This window comes from Heterocephalus glaber, unplaced genomic scaffold (assembly GCF_053883595.1).
Source record: "Heterocephalus glaber isolate CG9 unplaced genomic scaffold, H.glaber_assembly_v1.0 deba00000071, whole genome shotgun sequence".
In the NCBI taxonomy this organism is placed as follows: Eukaryota; Metazoa; Chordata; class Mammalia; order Rodentia; family Bathyergidae; genus Heterocephalus; species Heterocephalus glaber.
The window spans coordinates 13,999,378-14,018,051 of NW_028258137.1; the positions used below are offsets into that span (position 1 = coordinate 13,999,378).

At 38.7% G+C, this 18,674-nt stretch overlaps 1 protein-coding gene across 2 annotated transcripts in view; it reads right to left on the reverse strand.

The window, feature by feature from the left end:
• LOC101723680 (uncharacterized) overlaps positions 1-18,674 on the reverse strand; it is a 51,253-nt gene that overhangs the window by 18,238 nt on the left and 14,341 nt on the right. For both annotated transcript variants that reach the window (XR_015451865.1, XM_087212767.1), the window contains exon 3: positions 11,481-11,766. The gene's annotated coding sequence lies outside the window, so the exon portion shown is untranslated. The remainder of the gene's footprint in view (positions 1-11,480; positions 11,767-18,674) is intronic.

Below are 18,674 nucleotides of genomic sequence, written 5' to 3' on the forward strand. Positions count from 1 at the left end.
AGATGGACCCACTGAAAGCAAAGTGTCACATCTACTGTCACCTAAACCATTAAAATCCTCACAGAGCCATTCCACTCGCAGTTTATAATGATTCATTTAGGGATTCATGTAGGGATAGAAAATTATGGCAGTAAAGATCCTGATGTGTTCCTAAGACTGCTTCGTTTATTAATGAGAGAAAAGAGAGAATTTGTTAGAATATACTAATGTTAGGGCAGTGGAGGAAAAATGAAGGCAGATCATGATTCCATTTATAACCCTGAAAGTACAGAGAGGAGATGTGGCAGAAGTATTGCATACTACAGACAACACTCATCAGGGCTGACCCACACTTTGCCCATCTCTCTTAGCAGTACTGCCATTCACCTTCCAGAGCATCACATTGACGACCATGACACAGAGGAGCAGTGTCAAATAGCAAGTGAGCCTCTGGACTCTTGTTCTGGGGAATTTGAGTTGCAACTGAGAGCCACAGATAGTTCTGGGTGAACTTTTCTATAATCATGCAGAATAGGTAGCTGAAAAGAGAAATTAAAAGAAGATGAGATGTCATTCTGAGAGTGTCCTAAACTGGAAATGGTTTGTCCAGCAACAAGCTGAATAGCAACTCCTCAGCTCAGGTGAACACCTCAATAAATAGCAGAGGAAGCTTCAGAGGTGACATTTGGGAATTTTACAGAATTGAAACGTGATTTTGCATATTAAAAGTTACACCAAATAGGATAAAAAAGTAAATCCACAGTAAAAAGAGATGAACCTCACATGCAAAACTGTTCCTAGCTGACCTTATTGGATGCTCACCCAGTGAAAAATACTTTTTCTCTGGAAACATTGTAAAAAATATTCGTAGACAGTTTTTTAACTTCATAGCTGCTTGATGTGTTAGTAACACAATAGGCTAACCAAATAGCTTAAAGATAAAAGCTAGGATATTAGAAATTCACCAGACCTTTGAAAAGCTCTGATATATTTCTGGAAATCTAGAAAGTCATATGCATGTGTAGGGCTGTGTACATGCTTAAAAACCCAAGAAAGTCCTCAATTCTCATTTCTAGATGGGCTTAAAACTCTCAGCAAGCAAGAAGTGAAGACTAAGGCAGAGTTGTCAGGCACACCTCAATGTACCCACAAAGCTCCTCAGACAAGACAGGAGACTTCTTGGTTCTGGGGATTTTAAAGAAATCTCTATTAAGCTGGGTATGGTGGTGCATGTCTGTAATCCAAGTACTCTAGAAGGCTGAGGCAAGAGAATTGCAAATTTAATCTAACTTCATAAAACAAACACCAACTGGACATAAAAGATCATATGAACATCAATACAATTATAGTGAAGGACTTCAATACCCCAGTATTGGAAACAGGTAAACTTAAAAAATCAACAAAGAAAGAGTTGAACCACAGCTTTGAACAAATGGACTTAATAGATGTATACCGAATATTCTACCCAATAACAGAATATACATTCTTCTTAGCAGCACAAGGAACTTTCTCCAAAATAGCCAGATGTGGGGTGCATGCCTGTAGTCTCAGCACTTAGGAGGTTGAGGCAGGAGGGGTGCCATGTGTTCAAAGTCAGCGTAGGCTACTGAGTTCAAGGCCATCCTGGACTATACAGTGAGATCCTATCTCAAACAACAACAAAACAGACCACATACTAGCCAATGAAGCATCCTTAAATAGGGACAGGTGTAGTGGTGCACACCTGTAATCCCAGTACTTGGGAAGCTGAGGCAGGAGGATTGCCATGAGCTTGAGGCCAGCCTGGGTTACATGGTGAATTGAGACCCTGTCTCAAAAATAAACCGATAAAAAGTTTTTAAAAGCATGCTTAAATACAAGAGAACTGAAATCCAATGCATAGAATTAGACCATAGTGCAATGAAACTAGAAATCAAAAGAAACTACAGAAATTATGCAAACACATTGAGATTAAACAGTCATTCTTGAACAATCAATGGGTCACAGAAGAAATAATGAAATAAATTAGTTCTTAGACTAATATTGTACTGATATCAAATGATATCAGTACAATATACCAGAATCTTTGGGACACAATAAAAGCAGTCCTAAGAGGGAAGTTTATAACTGTAAATGTTTACATCAAAAAAACAGAGCAAGGCCAGGGATTTAGCTCAGTGGCACTGTGCCTGCCTAGCACGCACAAGGTCTCGAGTTTGATCCCCGGTACCAAAACAAAACAAAACAAAAAACCAACAAAAAACCAAAAACAGAGCAAGCCCAAATAAATAACCTAATAATGCACCAAGTGCTTAGAAAAACAAGAAAAATCCAAAGCCAAAGCTAGTACAAAGAAGGAAATTACAAAGATCAGAGCTAAAATTACTGAAATTGAGGCCAAATTTTTAAAAAACCCAAAGACCTGATTCTTCAAAAGAATAGACAAATTCGTAGTCAATCTTAACAAAAAGAAAGAATGAAAGAAAGAAAGAAAGAAAGAAAGAAAAAAATCCCATATCAATGCAATTAAAAATGACAAAGACAAAATCACCATGGACACCACTGAGATTCAGAAGATTATTAATAGCTACTTTGGAAACCATACTCTAATAAATTAGAGAACTCAGAAGAAATGGGTATATTCCAAGTTATATATGAATTACCAAAATTGAACCAAGAAGATATAAAAATCTCAAATAATCCAATAACAGGCAATGAAATTGAAGCAATAATAAAAATTTTACTGAAGAGGAAAAACCCAGGACCTGATGGATCCACCCTTGAATTTTACAAGAACATCAGGAAAGACCAAACACCAATATTCCTCAAACTTTTTAATAAAATTTGCTAAACTCATTCCTGGAAGCTAACATTACCTTTATTCCAAAACCAGACAAAGACTCAACTAAAAAAGAAAACTATAGCCAAATTTTACTAACAAACATAGATGTAAAGATCTTCATCAAGAGACTGGCAAAAAGAATGCAACATATCATTAAAAGGTCATATATCATGACCAAGTAGGCTTATCCCAGGATGCACAAATGGCTCAACCTATCCAAATCAATAAATGTACTAATCATATAAATGGACACAAAGACAAAAATCACATGCTCAATCTCAAATAGAGAAAAAGCCTTTGATAAATTCAACATCCATTCATGATGAAAAAAAATCTGAAGAGGGCCGGGGATTTAGCTCAGTGGTTCTGCCGCCTGCCTGGCATGCGCAAGGACCCAAGTTTGATTCCTGGTACCAAAAAAAACAAAACAAAAAAACCAAAAAAACTGAAGAAAATAGGTATAAAAGGACCTTACTTCAATCTGATAAAAGCCATTTATGACAAATCTTCTACCAACACCATATTAAATTGGAAAAAAATGAAAGCTTTTCCTTTAAAATTAGGAACAAGACAAAGATGTCTATTATCTCCACGCCTGTTCAATATCATACTTGAAACTTTAGAAAGAGCAATCAGGCAAGAGAAAAATAAAGGAAATGCATACAGAAAAAGAAGTCAAACTATCCTTATTCGCATATGCTATGATCCTTTGCATAGAAGAGCCCAAAAATTCCACCTAAAGATTCTAGAACTGTGATGGCAAACCTTTCAGAGCTTTCAATGATAACAAATAGCCTGCTGCAGCATGGATCCTATAGGTTCACCACCAGTACCCTAGTACTAATAACCAAATTCAATAATGTATCAGAATACAAAATCTACACACAAAAATCAATGGCATTCCTGTACACTGATAATGAACCCATTGAGAAAGAAATAGGGAAAACACCATTTATAATAGCTACAAGCAAAATTAAATACTTAGGAATTAATTTAACAGAGGAAGTAAAAGACCTCTATAATGAAAACTATAGTATTCTGAGATCAAGGAGGACGTCAGAAAGTGGAATAATATCCTCTGTTCTAGGATAGGCAGAAGCAATATCATCAAAATGGCCATACTTCCAAAATGGAAACATAGATTTAATGCAATCCCAATCAAAATACCAATATCATTCCTCATAGAACTAGAGAAAATAATCCTAAAAATTCATATGAAAGCAGAAGAGACCCAAAAGAGCATAAGGAATCCTGGGCAATGAGTAAAGTAGAGCCACACAATTCCAAATTTCAAGTTAAATTACCAAGTTACAGTGATAAAAACAGGATGACACTGGCACAAAATTGACACATCAATCAGTGAAATAATAAAGGATGCAGAAACAACCCCAGGCACATTCAGTCATCTTCTGTTTTGTTTTTTTGGTACCGGGGATTGAACTCGGGATCTTGTGTTTTCAAGGCAGGCACCAGAACCACTGAGCTAAATCCCCGGCCCTCAGTCATCTTATCTTTGACAAAAGGGCCAAAAACATGCTGGAGGAAAGATACCCTCTTAAATGGTGCTCAGAAAACTGGGTACCCACATAGAAAAGATTGAATCTAGACCCATATCTGCAACCATGTACTAAACTAAAAATCAAAGATCTAAATATTAAAATAGAAACAATCTGCTGGAAGATAACAGGTAAAACTCATGAAGACATAAACTTTGGTAAGAACTTTGTGAACAGGACCCAAATTGCACAAGAAATAACATCAAGAATCCACAGAGAAGCCGGGGAGTTAGCTCAGTGGTAGAATGTTCATCTAGAAAGCATGAGGCCCTGGGTTCGGTCCTCAGCAGCAAAACAAAAACAAAAACAAAGAATCCACAGAGACTTCTGGGAAGATGGTGGAATAGTGAGCAGCTGACAAACAGCCTCTGTGATATTTGGAATCCCAGTGCTGGAATATAGCAACATAAGCAAGAGGAGGAAAAAGGAAGTGGGTCCCTGGGATGGAGCAAGGATCTGAAATGAGAATTAGAGCCCATGGGGAGAATGAAGAGAGGAACCACAACCCAGAAGCAGAAGGTGGTAAGCACTGAGCCCATCAGAATCCCTTCTCCAGGGCCAGGGATTCAGCTCAGTGGTTCTGCCTCCTGCCTCACAAGCGTAAGGTCCTGAGTTCAATCCCTGGTACAAAAAAAAAAGAAGAATGACTTCACACAAGAAGAGCTTGGACTGAAGTATTTCAAGCCATAAAAGAAAACCTAATTGATATACTCCACAAGAATATCTTTCAAAATTGATGGAGAAATAAGATACTTCCATGACAAAGAACACCTGAAGGAATTCATGACCACCAAATCAGTATTCCAAAATATTCTGAAGGACATTCTAGAAAGAGATAACAAAGACTACAACTCCATGAACCCCAAAAGAAGGATTCTACCAGGCAAAGAAAGTAATTAAACAAAGGGGAAATAAGGAAACCAACAAGAGGCAAAGAACATGACAAGCATAAGTCAATACATATCAGTTATAACCACCGACGTAAATAATCTCAATTCACCAATCAAAAGAAACAGACTGGCAGAATGGATCAAGAAGCAAGATCCAACAATATGCTGCATACAAGAAACACATTTAACTAAAAAAATTCATAGACTGAAAGTCAAAGGATGGGACACAATACTCCATGTGATAGGAACCCAGAAAAAAGCAGAGGTAGCTATTCTATTTGCAGACAAAGTGGATTTCAAGCCAAGAATAATTAAGAGAGATAAAGTCACTACATCTTTGTAAAGGGAACAATTCAAAAGGAAAAGATATCATAAATATATATGCACCAAATACAAGTGAACTCAAGTATATAAAACAAAAATTAATGGTCATGAAAAATCAAATAAGCACTAATACAATTGTAATGGGGAAACTCAATACCCCACTGTCACAAATAGATCAACTAGACAAAAAACAAAACAAAAAAACCAAAAAACAAAGAAATATCCAAACTGAACGAAACTTTAGGATAGACTTAGATGTCTACAGTGTGTTCCACCACACAACATCAGAATATACATTCTTCTCAGCTGCACATGGGATGTTCTCCAAAATAGACCACACACTAGCTCATGGAACATGCTTAAGCAAAGAGATTGAAATTATCCCATGCATATTACCAGAATGCAATGCAATGAAATTGAAAATCAATGGCAAAAGAAACCAAAGAAACTTCATAAACACATGGAAATTAAATAATACCCTCCTGAATAACCAATAGGTCACAAATAAAATTAAAGAAGAAATCAGACAGTTTCTACAATTAAATGATAACGCCAACATAACATATCAGAACTTATGGGGTGAAATGAAAACAGTCCTATGCAGGAAATTTATAGCAGTGAATTTCCATACCAGAAAAACAGAGTGAGCTCAAATAACCTAATGTTGAACCTCAAGCTTCTAGAAAAACAGCAAGTAAAGCCCGAAGTTCATCCGAGGGAAGGAATTATAAAGATCAGAGCAGAAATTGACACAATGGAAACTATGAAAATACAAAGAATCAATGAATTGAAGAGTTGGTTCTTTGAAAGATTAAATAAAATTGACAAACCCTTAGCCAACTTATCAAGAAGGGAAAGACTAAAATCCATGCAATTAGGAATGAAAAGAAATCACAATGAATTCTGCAGGAATTCAGATCATCAATACCTACTTTGAGAACCTGTACTCTAACAAGTTGGAAAACACAAAAGAAATGGATAGATTCCTAGAGACATATGACTTACAAGAGTTCAATCAAGAAGATATACGACCAGGATTTAGCTCAGTGGTTTCGCCGCCTGCTACCCAAGCACAAGGACGCGAGTTCGATCCCTGGTACCAAAAAAAAGAGAAAGAATTTTCCTGCCTCGCAAGGGCAAGGTCCCGAGTTCAATCCCTGGTACCAAAAAAAAAAAAAAAAGGGAAAGAAATACGCCGGGGATTTAGCTCAGTGCTTCCACCGCTTGCCTCCCAAGCGCAAGGACCCGACTTTGATCCCTGGTACCAAAAAAAACAAAAACAAAAAAAGGAGAAGATATATTCTTGGGCCAGGGATTTAGCTCAGTGGTTTCGCCATCCGCTGCGCAAGCGCAAGGCCCCGAGTTCGATCCCCGATACCAAAAAATAAACGATATAAAGATTCTAAATAAACCAATATCAGTCAATGACATTGAAGATGTAAGTAAAAACCCACCCACAAAGAAAAGCCCGGGCCTTGACAGATTCACTACTGTATACCACAAGAAATGGAGAGAAAATCTAATGCTGCTATTTCTCAAACTCCTTATTGAAAGAAAAAGAGAAGCAATACTCCCAAATTCATTGCTGGAAGTAAGCATTACCCTGATACCAAAACCAGAGAAGGATCTAACTAAAAAGGAGAGCTACAGCCCAATCTCCCTAAAGAACATAGATGCAAAAATCCTCAATGAGATACTTGCAAACAATGCAGGAAATCATCAAGATTATATACCATGACCAAGTAGGATTCATCCCAGGGATGCACACATGGTTCAGCATATGTAAATCCATAAATGTAATGCGCCATATTAACTGAGCCAAGGACAAAACCACATGATCATCTCGATAGATGCAGAAAAGGCATTTGACAAAGTCCAACACCTATTCATGATAAAAATCCTACAGAAAATTGGAATAAATGGGCTTTATCTCAATCTGATAAAAGCTATCTATGACAAACCAACAACCAATATTCAAAATTGAATGTGTTCAATGTTAAAAAATTGAAAGCTTTAAAAAAAATTGAAAGCTTTCATTCTAAAACCAGGCATAAGACAAGGATGTCCACCATCACCACTCTTATTGAATATAGTTCTGGAAACATTAGCCAGAGCAATTAGACAAGAGAAAGAAATAAAAAGTATAAGGATAGGAAAGGAAGAAGTTAAATTATCATTATTTGCAGATGATACTCTACGTAGAGGACCCCAAAAACTCCACCAAAAGATTTGTAGATTTAATAACCAAATTCAGTAGCGTAGCTGGATACAAAGTCAACACTCACAAGTCAATAGCCTTTCTTACGTGAATAACAAACTCACTGAGAGAGAAATTAGGACAACCACACCTTTCACAATAGCATCAAAAAAAAAAAAAAAAAAAAAGAAGAAGAAGAGGAGAAAGAAATACCTGGAATCAATCTAATGCAAGAAGTAACAGACCTCTACATGGAAAACTACAGTACTCTGAAAAAGGAGATCGAAGAGGATATTAGAAATGGAAAGATATCCACTGTTCTGATAGGAAGAACCAATGTAGTGAAAATGACCATACTTCCAAAATTGTTATACAGATTTAATGCAATCTTGATCAAAATTCCAACAGCAGGGCCGGGAATTTAGCTCATTGGCCTCATGCCTGCCTTGCAGCACAAGGCCCTGAGTTTGATCCCTGGTACCAAAAATAAAAAATAAAAATAAAAATTCCAACAGCATATCTCACAAAATTAGAGAAAACAATTTTAAAATTCATTCAGAACCAGAAGAGACCTAGAATAGCAAAAGCCATTCTGGGTAACAAAACAAGGCAGGGGGCATTACAACCCCTAACTTGAAATTATACTACAAAGTTACAATGATTAAAACAGCATTAAACTGGCAAAAAAAACAAAAACAAAAACAAAACAGACCGAGGATCAATGGAACAGACCAGAAGATGCAGAAATAACTCCAAACACATTCAGCCACCTTATCTTTGACAAAGGAGCCGAACACTCACTGGAAGAAAGATAACTTCTTTAATAAGATAGCTTTCCATGTGCTGAAAATTTAAACTAGACCCATATCTTTTACCATGCACTAAACTAAAATTAAAGTGCATCAAAGATCTAAATATTAAAACAGAAACACTAAATCTGCTAGAAGATAGAATATGTAGAACTTTTGATGACATAGGTGTATGCCAAGACTTTATGAACGAAACCCTGACTGCACAGGAAATGTCACATAGAATCAACAACTGGGCGTGGGATTTAGCCCAGTGGCACCTTGCCTGCCTTACAAGTGCAAGGTTGTGAGTTTGATCCCTGGTACCAAAAACAAACAAACAACTGGGATCGCATCTTATAAAAGGCTTTTGAACAACAAAAGAAACAAGCAACAGAGTGAAGAGACAAGCCAGAGAGTGGGAAAATTTTTTTGCCAGGGCCGGGCACTTAGCTCAGTGGTTCCACCACCTGAGTTTTGATCCCCAGTACCAAAATAAAAAAAATTTTGCCAGCGGTTCCTCAGACAAAAGACTAATATCTAGAATATATACAAAATGCAAAAAAAAAAAGAAAAAAGAAATCAGACACCCCCCCCCCCCAATTCAAAGACCCAATTCAAAAATTGGCATCTGAAATGAACATACCCTTCTCAAATGAAGTTGAAATGGCCAATAAATATATGAAAAAAATATTCAACATCACTGGTCACTGAAGAGATGCAAATTAAAACGCAGATTCTGTCTCCCACCAGAAAGAATAGCTATTATCAAGAAATCAACCAATAACAAATACTGGCTGGGCAGTGGGGTAAAGGGGATTCTTCACTGTTGGTGGGAGTGTAGACTGTTGCAACCACTGTGGAAATCAGTGTGGAGATTCCTCAAAAAATCTAAAACTAGCTATTCCATTCAACCCAGGTATTCCCTTTTTGGTTTCTTTCTGAAAGAATTTAAAGCATCATATCACAGCAATATAAGCACACCCATATTCATAGCAGCACAATTTGTAATAGCTACATCTTGGAAACAGCCCAAATGCCCATCAACTGACAAATGGATAAAGAAGATGTGGAGGGTTTTTTTTTGTTTTTTGTTTTTTTAACACAATGGAGTACTACTGTGCCATAAAGGATGAGCTTGAGACATCTAGCTAAATGGATGCACCTTGAGGCCATAGTCAAGTGAAATAAATTGGACACACATATTCAAATATCGCATGGTTTCTCTAGTATGAGAAACCAAAAGTATAAATAAGGACCTAAATGTATAGTAGTTATTGTGAAATAGGAAGAAAATGTTCAAATGAGAAGGAGAACTAGAGAGGGAGTAGGGGAAAAGGAAAAAAGAATAGAAGGAAAAACTGGAAACATTTTGGACATAGAAAGGGGAAGCAGGGCTGAAAGGAGGGTAGAGAACTGGGAAAAAAAAGAATCAAGATATATCATGTACAGGTACAAATTCCATATGATGAATGCTATGTATATCTAAAATGTACCAATAAAATTAGTTTTAAACAGAAAAAAATGACATTGGATATGTCTAGAAGAACCATTTCTTTCGGAGTTTTTAAGTTTTCATTATATAATTTTATTATTTTAAAATATTTAATTAAAAATCCACAAAAACTAGTGTGTAAAATTTAAAAGGGTCTACACAGTACAGGAAACAATCAACAGAGTGAAGAGACAACCTACAGCTTGGGAAAACATTTTTGCCTGCCACTCTGTGGACAAAGAACTAATATCTAGACTATATAAAGAACTAAAAAAAAAAACCCTTCAAAAAATTAGATCTCCTCAAATGAAAGACGCAGTTAAAAACAGGAAACTGAACAGACACTTGTCAGAAAAAATACAAATGGCCAATACAGTGGACCCTTGATTTATGAACTCAATTGATTCCCGAGTAACTCAAGTTTGTATCTAAGTCAATACAGCTGGGATCTGGATGTTTACCTGGGTCCATGCTATAGATAACAAGAGGCAGATGATCTTCCCTTAACCTAATTAACCCAAGTTGTTTGTATGTCAGGCCATTTGTAACTTGAGAGTCCACTGTAAACAAAAAATGTTCAACATCTCTGGCTATTAGAAAAGTGCAAATTAAAACAACATTGAGATGCTATCTTTAGAAAGGATGGCTATCATCAAGAAATCAAATAATAACAAATGCAGTTGAGACTTTGGGGAAAAAGGAACCCTTCTACATTGCTAGTGGGAGTGTAAACTAGTACAGTCCCCCACCATGTAAATTAGTATGAAGGCTCCTTGAGAAAGTAAAAATAGAAATTCCGTTAGAACCAGCGATTCCCTTCCTAGGTATCTTCCTAAGAGTTAAAGATGTTACATTACAGTGACACAGGCATATCCATGTTTATAGCAGCACAACTCATAACAGATAAATCTTGGAAGCAGCCTATATGCCCATCAACGGATGAAGAAAATGTGGTATTTATACATAGTGGAGTACTACTTAGCCATAAAGAAGAATAACTCATTTGTAAGAAAATGAATGCACCTTGAGACCATAATGTTAAATCAAATAAACCCACAAGCTTAAATATCTCTTGATTTCTCTTATATGAGCATCCCAAAAGTATAACTAAATTAAAAAGCAATATAAAAGATAATAGAAAAATGGAGGTAGATTTTTTTGCCAATGGGAAGGGGACCAAGAGATGCAGGAAGGGGGGAGGTAGATAAGGGGAAGGGGACATAAAAAGAATTAAGATGCGTTACCTCCACGTACTGACTCCGCATGATGAATATAATCATGAGGTACTACAGACACGTACTAATAAACAAAAATTTAAAGAAAACATTATCTGTAAAAATGGTACTCAGGAAAATATCTAACACAATGTAGGAGAAAACTAGAGAAGGGGAATAGCTGCAAGCTAAACATTTTCATTAGTCAGTGCTTACTGGAGTCAGGCGGAGAAGCGTGCCATGTGCGCCTGCGTGCTGGAGACTGGAAGGATCCAGTCCAGGGCGCGGAGCCGGGGCAGTGTCCGGTGTGAGTGTGCGAGTCCGTATCGAGGATCCGCACTGGGAAGGCCCAAGGGCAGTGGTGGAAGCCAGAAAGCCGGTGCCGGCTGGAGGAAGGGTCTGTGCCACCAGGCTGAGCCGTCTGCACTGGAGTCAGGAGGCGACGTCTAAGACGAAGACGAGGACTGAAGCTCTCTCTCCCCACGGGAGACGGCAGCCAAAGCTTTTTGAAGAAAAAGTGGCAGAAAAAGCAGCTTCTTCAGGAAAATCAGCAGCGTGCATTCTCCACCTCCCCTTCTCCTTCCCTGCCGTCCCGCAGCAATCCTCAGGTGGGTCTTTCCCGCCCGGAACCGTGCCGACCCAGTTCAGCTGCCCCCCCCCCCCGCTCAAGTTGGCCATTAGTTAATGCGCCGCACATTAATATCCAAACTAGGGGTCGGGAATAAAGGGGAACACACACCACACCCTCAATACAACCACTAAAAGAGCTACTTCAACAAGAAGAAAAGACCCCAGAGAGACGGCAAGGGATAACAACAAACACTCCCCCAAGTCGGCCCAAAAGCCTAGAACAGAATTGAAGACACCTGTCAGTATATTTAATCAACTCATGCTTGTAGGGAAAAAAGGTTTTTTTGTGCATCTTAAAGCCAAAATGGTGTAACTGAAACACTAGACAGTTATTTAAATATTGGGAGAAACAACTTAGAAGAGAGATTATTCAGAAGTTAAAGCATTTGTAGTTGTCATTTTCAGGAGGAAGAAACATTTTGAATGAGATCATGTCAGAAAATTAATAGTGATGGGCCGGGGATTTAGCTCAGTGGTTTCAGTGCCTGCCTTGCAAGCACAAGGTCCCACGTTCAATCCCCGGTACTCCCCCACTCCCTAAAAAGAAAATTAATAGTGAGGGCTGAGGATGTAGCTCAGTGGTAGAGGATTTGCCATGTTGAGGCTCTGGGTTTGAGTCCCAGCAATGCAAAAAAAAAAAAAAACATTAATAGAAAAATGTTAAAAGACATTAAAAGTAACCACTAAAGGGCTGGGGATTTAGCTCAGTGGTGCCATCACTTGCCTCACAAGCGCAAGGTCCTGAGTTCATCCTGGGTTCATCCCGAGTACCAAAAAAAAGAAAGTAACCACTAAAAAGAATTAGGAGAAACAACAAAAGCAAAAGGCAGAAAAGGAAGAGAAGTACTGACAAGTAAATTAACAACCATAATGTCCACGTGGTAAACTCATTACATGTAGGTTATTTGATCTAATTTTTTAAAGATATAGTTATATGTTGCTTCTTAGGCATACATTTCTTTTTGTTGTTGTTTTTATTTTTTTGAGACAAGGTTTCACTATGTAGTCCAGACTTGAACTTGCTATGTAGCCCAGGCTGATCTCGAGCTCCCTATGTAGCCCAGGTTGATCTCGAACTCATGGCCTGATTCTCCTGACTCAGCCTCCCCAGTGCTGGGATTATAGGCATGCACCACTATGCCTGGCCTTAAGCATACATTTCAACATAACCATAGAAAAGGCCTGACAGTTTAAAGACATAACGATATACCATACAATAGAAATATTAGCTAAAGAAAATTGACTTACCAATAACACTTATATGAAATAGAATTTAAGATAAAAAAGTATTAGAGGGATGAACAGGAAATGATATAATAAAAAAGGAATAATTCATCCAGAAAGAATAAACATGCACTTAGATGCTCTTAAGAAAATATCATTAAAATATGCATATATGGTTAAAAAAAAAACACCTTATATAATTAAAAGGAAAATTAACAAATCCATAACTACATCTTTATTAGAAACTGCAAGATTAGAAAGATTTATATAATTATATTTCAACAACAAAATAAGCTTGAGCTAATAAACATATTTAAAAATATCTTAGAACTGGGCTGGGGATGTAGCTCAGTGGTAGAATGCTTGCCTAGCATGCACAAGGCCCTGGATTTGATCCCCAGTACCACCAAAAATAAAATTATATATATATATATATTCATTCGTCATTCCTTAAATTTCCATAAAGGGAAGCATGTGAGAGGCCCTGGGTTTGATTCTCATAGTTGCCATTGTTGCACAACCTCGTCAATATTTGATGCCAGGTGTGGTGGCACACACCTGTAAACCCAGCACTTGGGAGGCTGAAGCAGGAGGGTCACCACAAGTTCAAAGCCAGCCTGTACTACATAGCAAGACCCTGTCTCAAAAAACCAAAGCCAAAACCAAAACAACCCTTTGTATTATCAAGTCAATTTTTTTTTTACTTTTACTTATTTTTTTTTATGGTAGTAGGGATTGAACCCAGGCCCTCGCACATACTATAGAAGTGCTCTACCACTAAACTACACACCAGACTTACTTTTGAGACAAGATCTCACTAAATTGCCCAGGCTGGTCCTGAACTTGTGATCCTCCTTCCCCAGGCTCCCAAGTACCTGGGATTACAGGTATGTGCTACCACACCTGGCTAATTTGATTATTAAAAAAATATACTTTTAGGCCAGGTGAGGTGGCACACACCTGTAATCCCAGCACTTGGGAGGCTGAGCCAGGAGGATCACCACAAGTTCAAGGCCAGCCTGGACTACATAGTGAGATCCTGTCTCAAAAGACCATAAATGGTTTTTCTCTTCAAGCGCAAGGACCTGAGTTCGATCCCTGGTACCAAAAAAAAAAAAAAAAAAAAAAAAAAGACCATAAACAAACAAAAAACCAAAACACAAAAAAACCTTTTATTTTTAATTGATATAGAGTAGTGGCAGTGAACCTATGGTATGCATGTCACAGCGTGTTTGTATCACTGAAAGCTCTAAAATGTTCATCATCTGTTATGGCTTGTTTCTAGATGTTCCCCCAAAGGCTCATGTTGTCATAAGTGGGCTTTCCAGAGGTGGCTCGGTCTAGGGTGGATGATTACTGAATTAGTCCACTGATTGGTTTGGGTGTAGAAAACAGAAAGGCCCTCTCTGGGTGTGAGTGCTACCAGCCCAAGGACATGTAGCCAGGATAGAATAAGGGACAGAAAGAGGGCTGCTGTTGTCACTCACTGCTGCTTCTTTGTTGCTTTGCTGCCTTCTTCCTGCCATGAACTGTTTCTCCTCTGCAATGCCCCTCTCCTGTGCCACTCTGCATTGAATCCAGCTGACTATGGACTGAAACCTCTACAAACTGAGCCACAATAAACCTCTCCTCCTTTAACTTTGAGTGTTGGGTATTTTGTCTCAGCAATGAGAAAAATAACTAAGACACCATCACTGACATAGAGTGCCATTTTCCCTTACAATATGCGTCCCCTTCAACTCAGGAATTCTAGCTTTAGATACTTTAAGGGGAATTCCAGAACTTACAAGGATGTTCCCTGCACAGTGGAAGAACCTGTTGGTTGCTTGTCCAACAACACACATTTCCTTCTCCTTCTTTTTCTAAAGATCTGGAAACCTGTTTTCCAGTAACAAGTGGCAACATGGGTAAGTCTTCCCAAAAAGTGAACCAGGATTGTTCCAAGCCAATTAAAGTGATCTCATACCCATTCAACAGGCCACTACTGAGGGATAGAAATGAGTTTCACAATGGGCCACACAGATCTAGGTTGGTAGTACAGCGTCGGCCAGCACACATGTTGAATGTGAGCTTCGGAATGGCTAAGGGACACAGCAAATTCAAACCACACAGTCTTTGCTGTAGCAAACAACCCAAATAAAATTATGTTCTTGCGCCAGGGATTTAGCTCAGTGGTTCTGATGCCTGCCTTGGAAGCGCAAGGTCCCAAGTTCAATATCTGGTACAAAAAAAAAAAATTTATGTTCTTAAAGCAGTTTGAAAAAACAATTCAAAAAAATTTTGGTCAGTTAGCCCATCAAAAGATGGGTCCCATCTGACTCTGATTTGCTAAGCTAGGTCACAGGAGTATGGAGAGCTTTTGTTTAGTTCCCTTGAAATGCCCTCCTGGGAGGAGCCATCCACCAGAAAACACCCAGCGGTCCCGGTCCTGAGGCTGCCATGCTGGAGAGGCCTCAGGAAGGCGCTAGGCAGTTGAGAGCAAGCTGCCTGCCAATCATGGGACAAGTTACTTTGGATACATGACAATGGAACCTGCAGTGGCTACAGACCCAGTGGATGGGAAGGAGCTCAAGAGACAATCGTTCAGCCATAGCACTAGGGATTGGACTCAGGGCCTTTGCACTGAGCTATAACCCCAGCCCTTTTTAAAATTTATTTTGAGACAGTGACTTGCTAAATTACTAAATTATTCAGGCTAGGCTCAAACTTGGGATTCCCCTGCTCCAGCTTCCCAGAGTGCTGGGGTCACAGGTGTGTGCCCCCAGGCCAACTTCCCTTAATCCACGGAATTGGGGAAGGGTACTTTCTTATGTAGCAATAACTGGAATGGTTCTTAATAAAGAAATAACTATTTCTTACTCTTCTGCAAGTCCTGACTACTCAGCCACACAAATGGAAACATTTAGGAGGAGAAATAAAGCATATATAAAAATGTAAATGAGACAGGGTCTTGTCAAGTTTCCCAGGCTGTCCTCAAACTTGTGATCCTCCTATCTCTGCCTCCCAAGCAACTGGGATGTGCCACAGATTACTGGTATGTGCCACCATGTCTGGCTCAAAGTATAGTTTTTATTTTTAATTATTTATTTATTTTTTCTTTTTGGTACTGGGGATCGAGGCAAGCGCCAGAACCACTGAGCTAAATCCCCAGCCCCTCAAAGTATAGTTTTTAAAAGGAGAAGGGAGTTGGGCGCTATGAGAAATGACTCTACTTTTTTTTGGCTTTAGGCATTTTTATGAGGGATGTGTGCTTGAATTCTTGCAGACACTCATCTTGTCCCCATTGGGGAAAGCCAAGAGCTCTGCTATTACAGAACCAAAAAATTGATGGGGAGAACAGTATTAGGTAGCAGAGGTATATTCTCCTAAATGGTATCAATACTCACTCTTCCTAGCCACTTCCCAGCAGATCCTAAAGGAAAAGAGCTGTCTCCTCAAAGCTGGAACAAAGACCCAGTTACATTCACAGTCTCCTAGGTCCACCACCAGCCAGCAGTCACACAAGAAATGCCATTTCTTCCTAGCAGCCATGTCACTGACAATTACCTGGCTCATGTACCTGTAGGAAAATACGGACCACCACCTTAGAGACAAGGGGATAGCTGGTTGCTGTGCGCTAAGACGTAATCTGCACTTCCAACGAATGTCCAAGGAAGGGGCTGTTTCATTGCAAGGAAAGAAGGAAAAAAAGAGCTGAGGTTGTGTCTCCCTTCCTGGCTCTAAGGAAGCTCATCAGTCTGACACCAGACTTCGAACTTCTGTCACCTTAAAGTTGCTCAGAATGTGTGTGTATATTTTAAAACTTTCTTGCTCCACGTGTGAATCCCCCTGTTCCACCAGCCTGTCTTCATCACCAGGGGCAGAGAACAGGGCTTGGAGCATGCTCTTCAAGACTGATATTAATGAGTTCTCACCCTGTGGGGTCTGTGGACTTCATGGGCCACAGGCCCTGAGATTTTGTCCTCTTCCCAGCCACAGGGCTCCGCCACTTCCGCTACTCGCACACATGTCTCAGAGTCACCTGATTGTTTAACCTATTTGATTTTGTCTGACATCTGGTCAGTTAACCTCCTGCCTGACTAGAATGACGCTGTTTCCTCTAGAGTCTGTTTAATGTCATGATCTCTGGTCACCATCTTTGTTTAATTTTAATTAGAAATTATTTTCTGTGTGAGGAATATGAACTCCTTCAGAACCAATATCTTTCTGGAGACTCTTATTGAGACAGTTTAGAAAATCACAGGTGACTAAATGGATTTGATTTAAACTAGCTAGTGCATTTTTAAAGAGCAAAGTTCAATAAGAACAAAATAAACCAGGAATGGTGGTGTTTGCCTGTAATCCCAGCTCTATGGGAGGCTGAGACAGGAGGATTGCAAGATCAAGTCCAGCCTGGGCAGTTAGTATGAAGCCCTTGAGTTCAGCCTCACTACCACACACACAGACACACACAGAGAAAAGAAAACAAAGGGAAAATACTCATTTTCAGATTGGTGAAAAACAAGTCACAGGTCTTTTTTGCGTCTAGCATAACGTTTATGCTCTTGTTTTTTTCATTTGGGGAGTAAGACATTGATTCTGAATGTTAGAATAATCTCAGTGTTGAGGCATTCACTATGTTTAGCAGAAAAATATTGTGGAAAAGACTTTCATTTGTTAAAGAAAAAATATCTGCTGCTTTTTTAAAAAATGGGGGTAGTTCTGCTTTTCTGTATCTTCCAAGTTTTCTGCATTAAAACATAATTACTTTTGCAGCTGAAAAAGGAAAAATAGTATGGTGACTCTAAATAATAATGTACTGTATATTTTTAAAAATCTGGATAATTTAAAAAATTGCTAGTTTTTTGAGGAGATAGATGTTCACCCTGTACAAAAAGTATATGTTACACAAAGTACATGTTATCTGAATATCATATGGCAGCCCATCAGTATGTTCAATTTTTACATATCAGTTAAAATTTTATAAATATAAAAGTTTTTAAAAACCTCCACAAAAAGTAACTAGAAAAAGCCTTTTAATAGTCTAATATGTGCAAAGATGTGAACCTCTAGAGGTGATATATAACATTGAGAATTATAACATACATTTATCATTATAATAACCACAATTAATGTAACAAATATCTGAGTCCTGCTATAATCTTGCCACCATACTTTGCGCCTGAGAATACAGATTTGAATGGACTGCATCTCCATCCTGTGTGTGTTCCAACTGCTCCCCCTACTGGCCATTCTCTATGTCTCCCTGTCATGGGGCCTCTATTCCGAGACACGATACAAAGCAAGGTTGATTAATAACCCTACAATGGCCTCTAGCTGTTTAAGAGAAAGGAAAAGTCTGACCTCTCTCATTTTAGATCAAAAGCTAGGAAGGATTAAGCTAAGTGAGGCCAGCGTGTCAAAAGCTGATAAGCCAAAAGCGAGGCCTCTTGGGCTGAACAGTTAGCTGTTGTGCCAACAAGTGGACAGCGAGTCAAAAGATTGAATGCCAAGCTTTTTATTTCGCCGGCCAGGGTCCAATCTCAAGGACGCAGCCCCGGACAAGGACCCCGGACT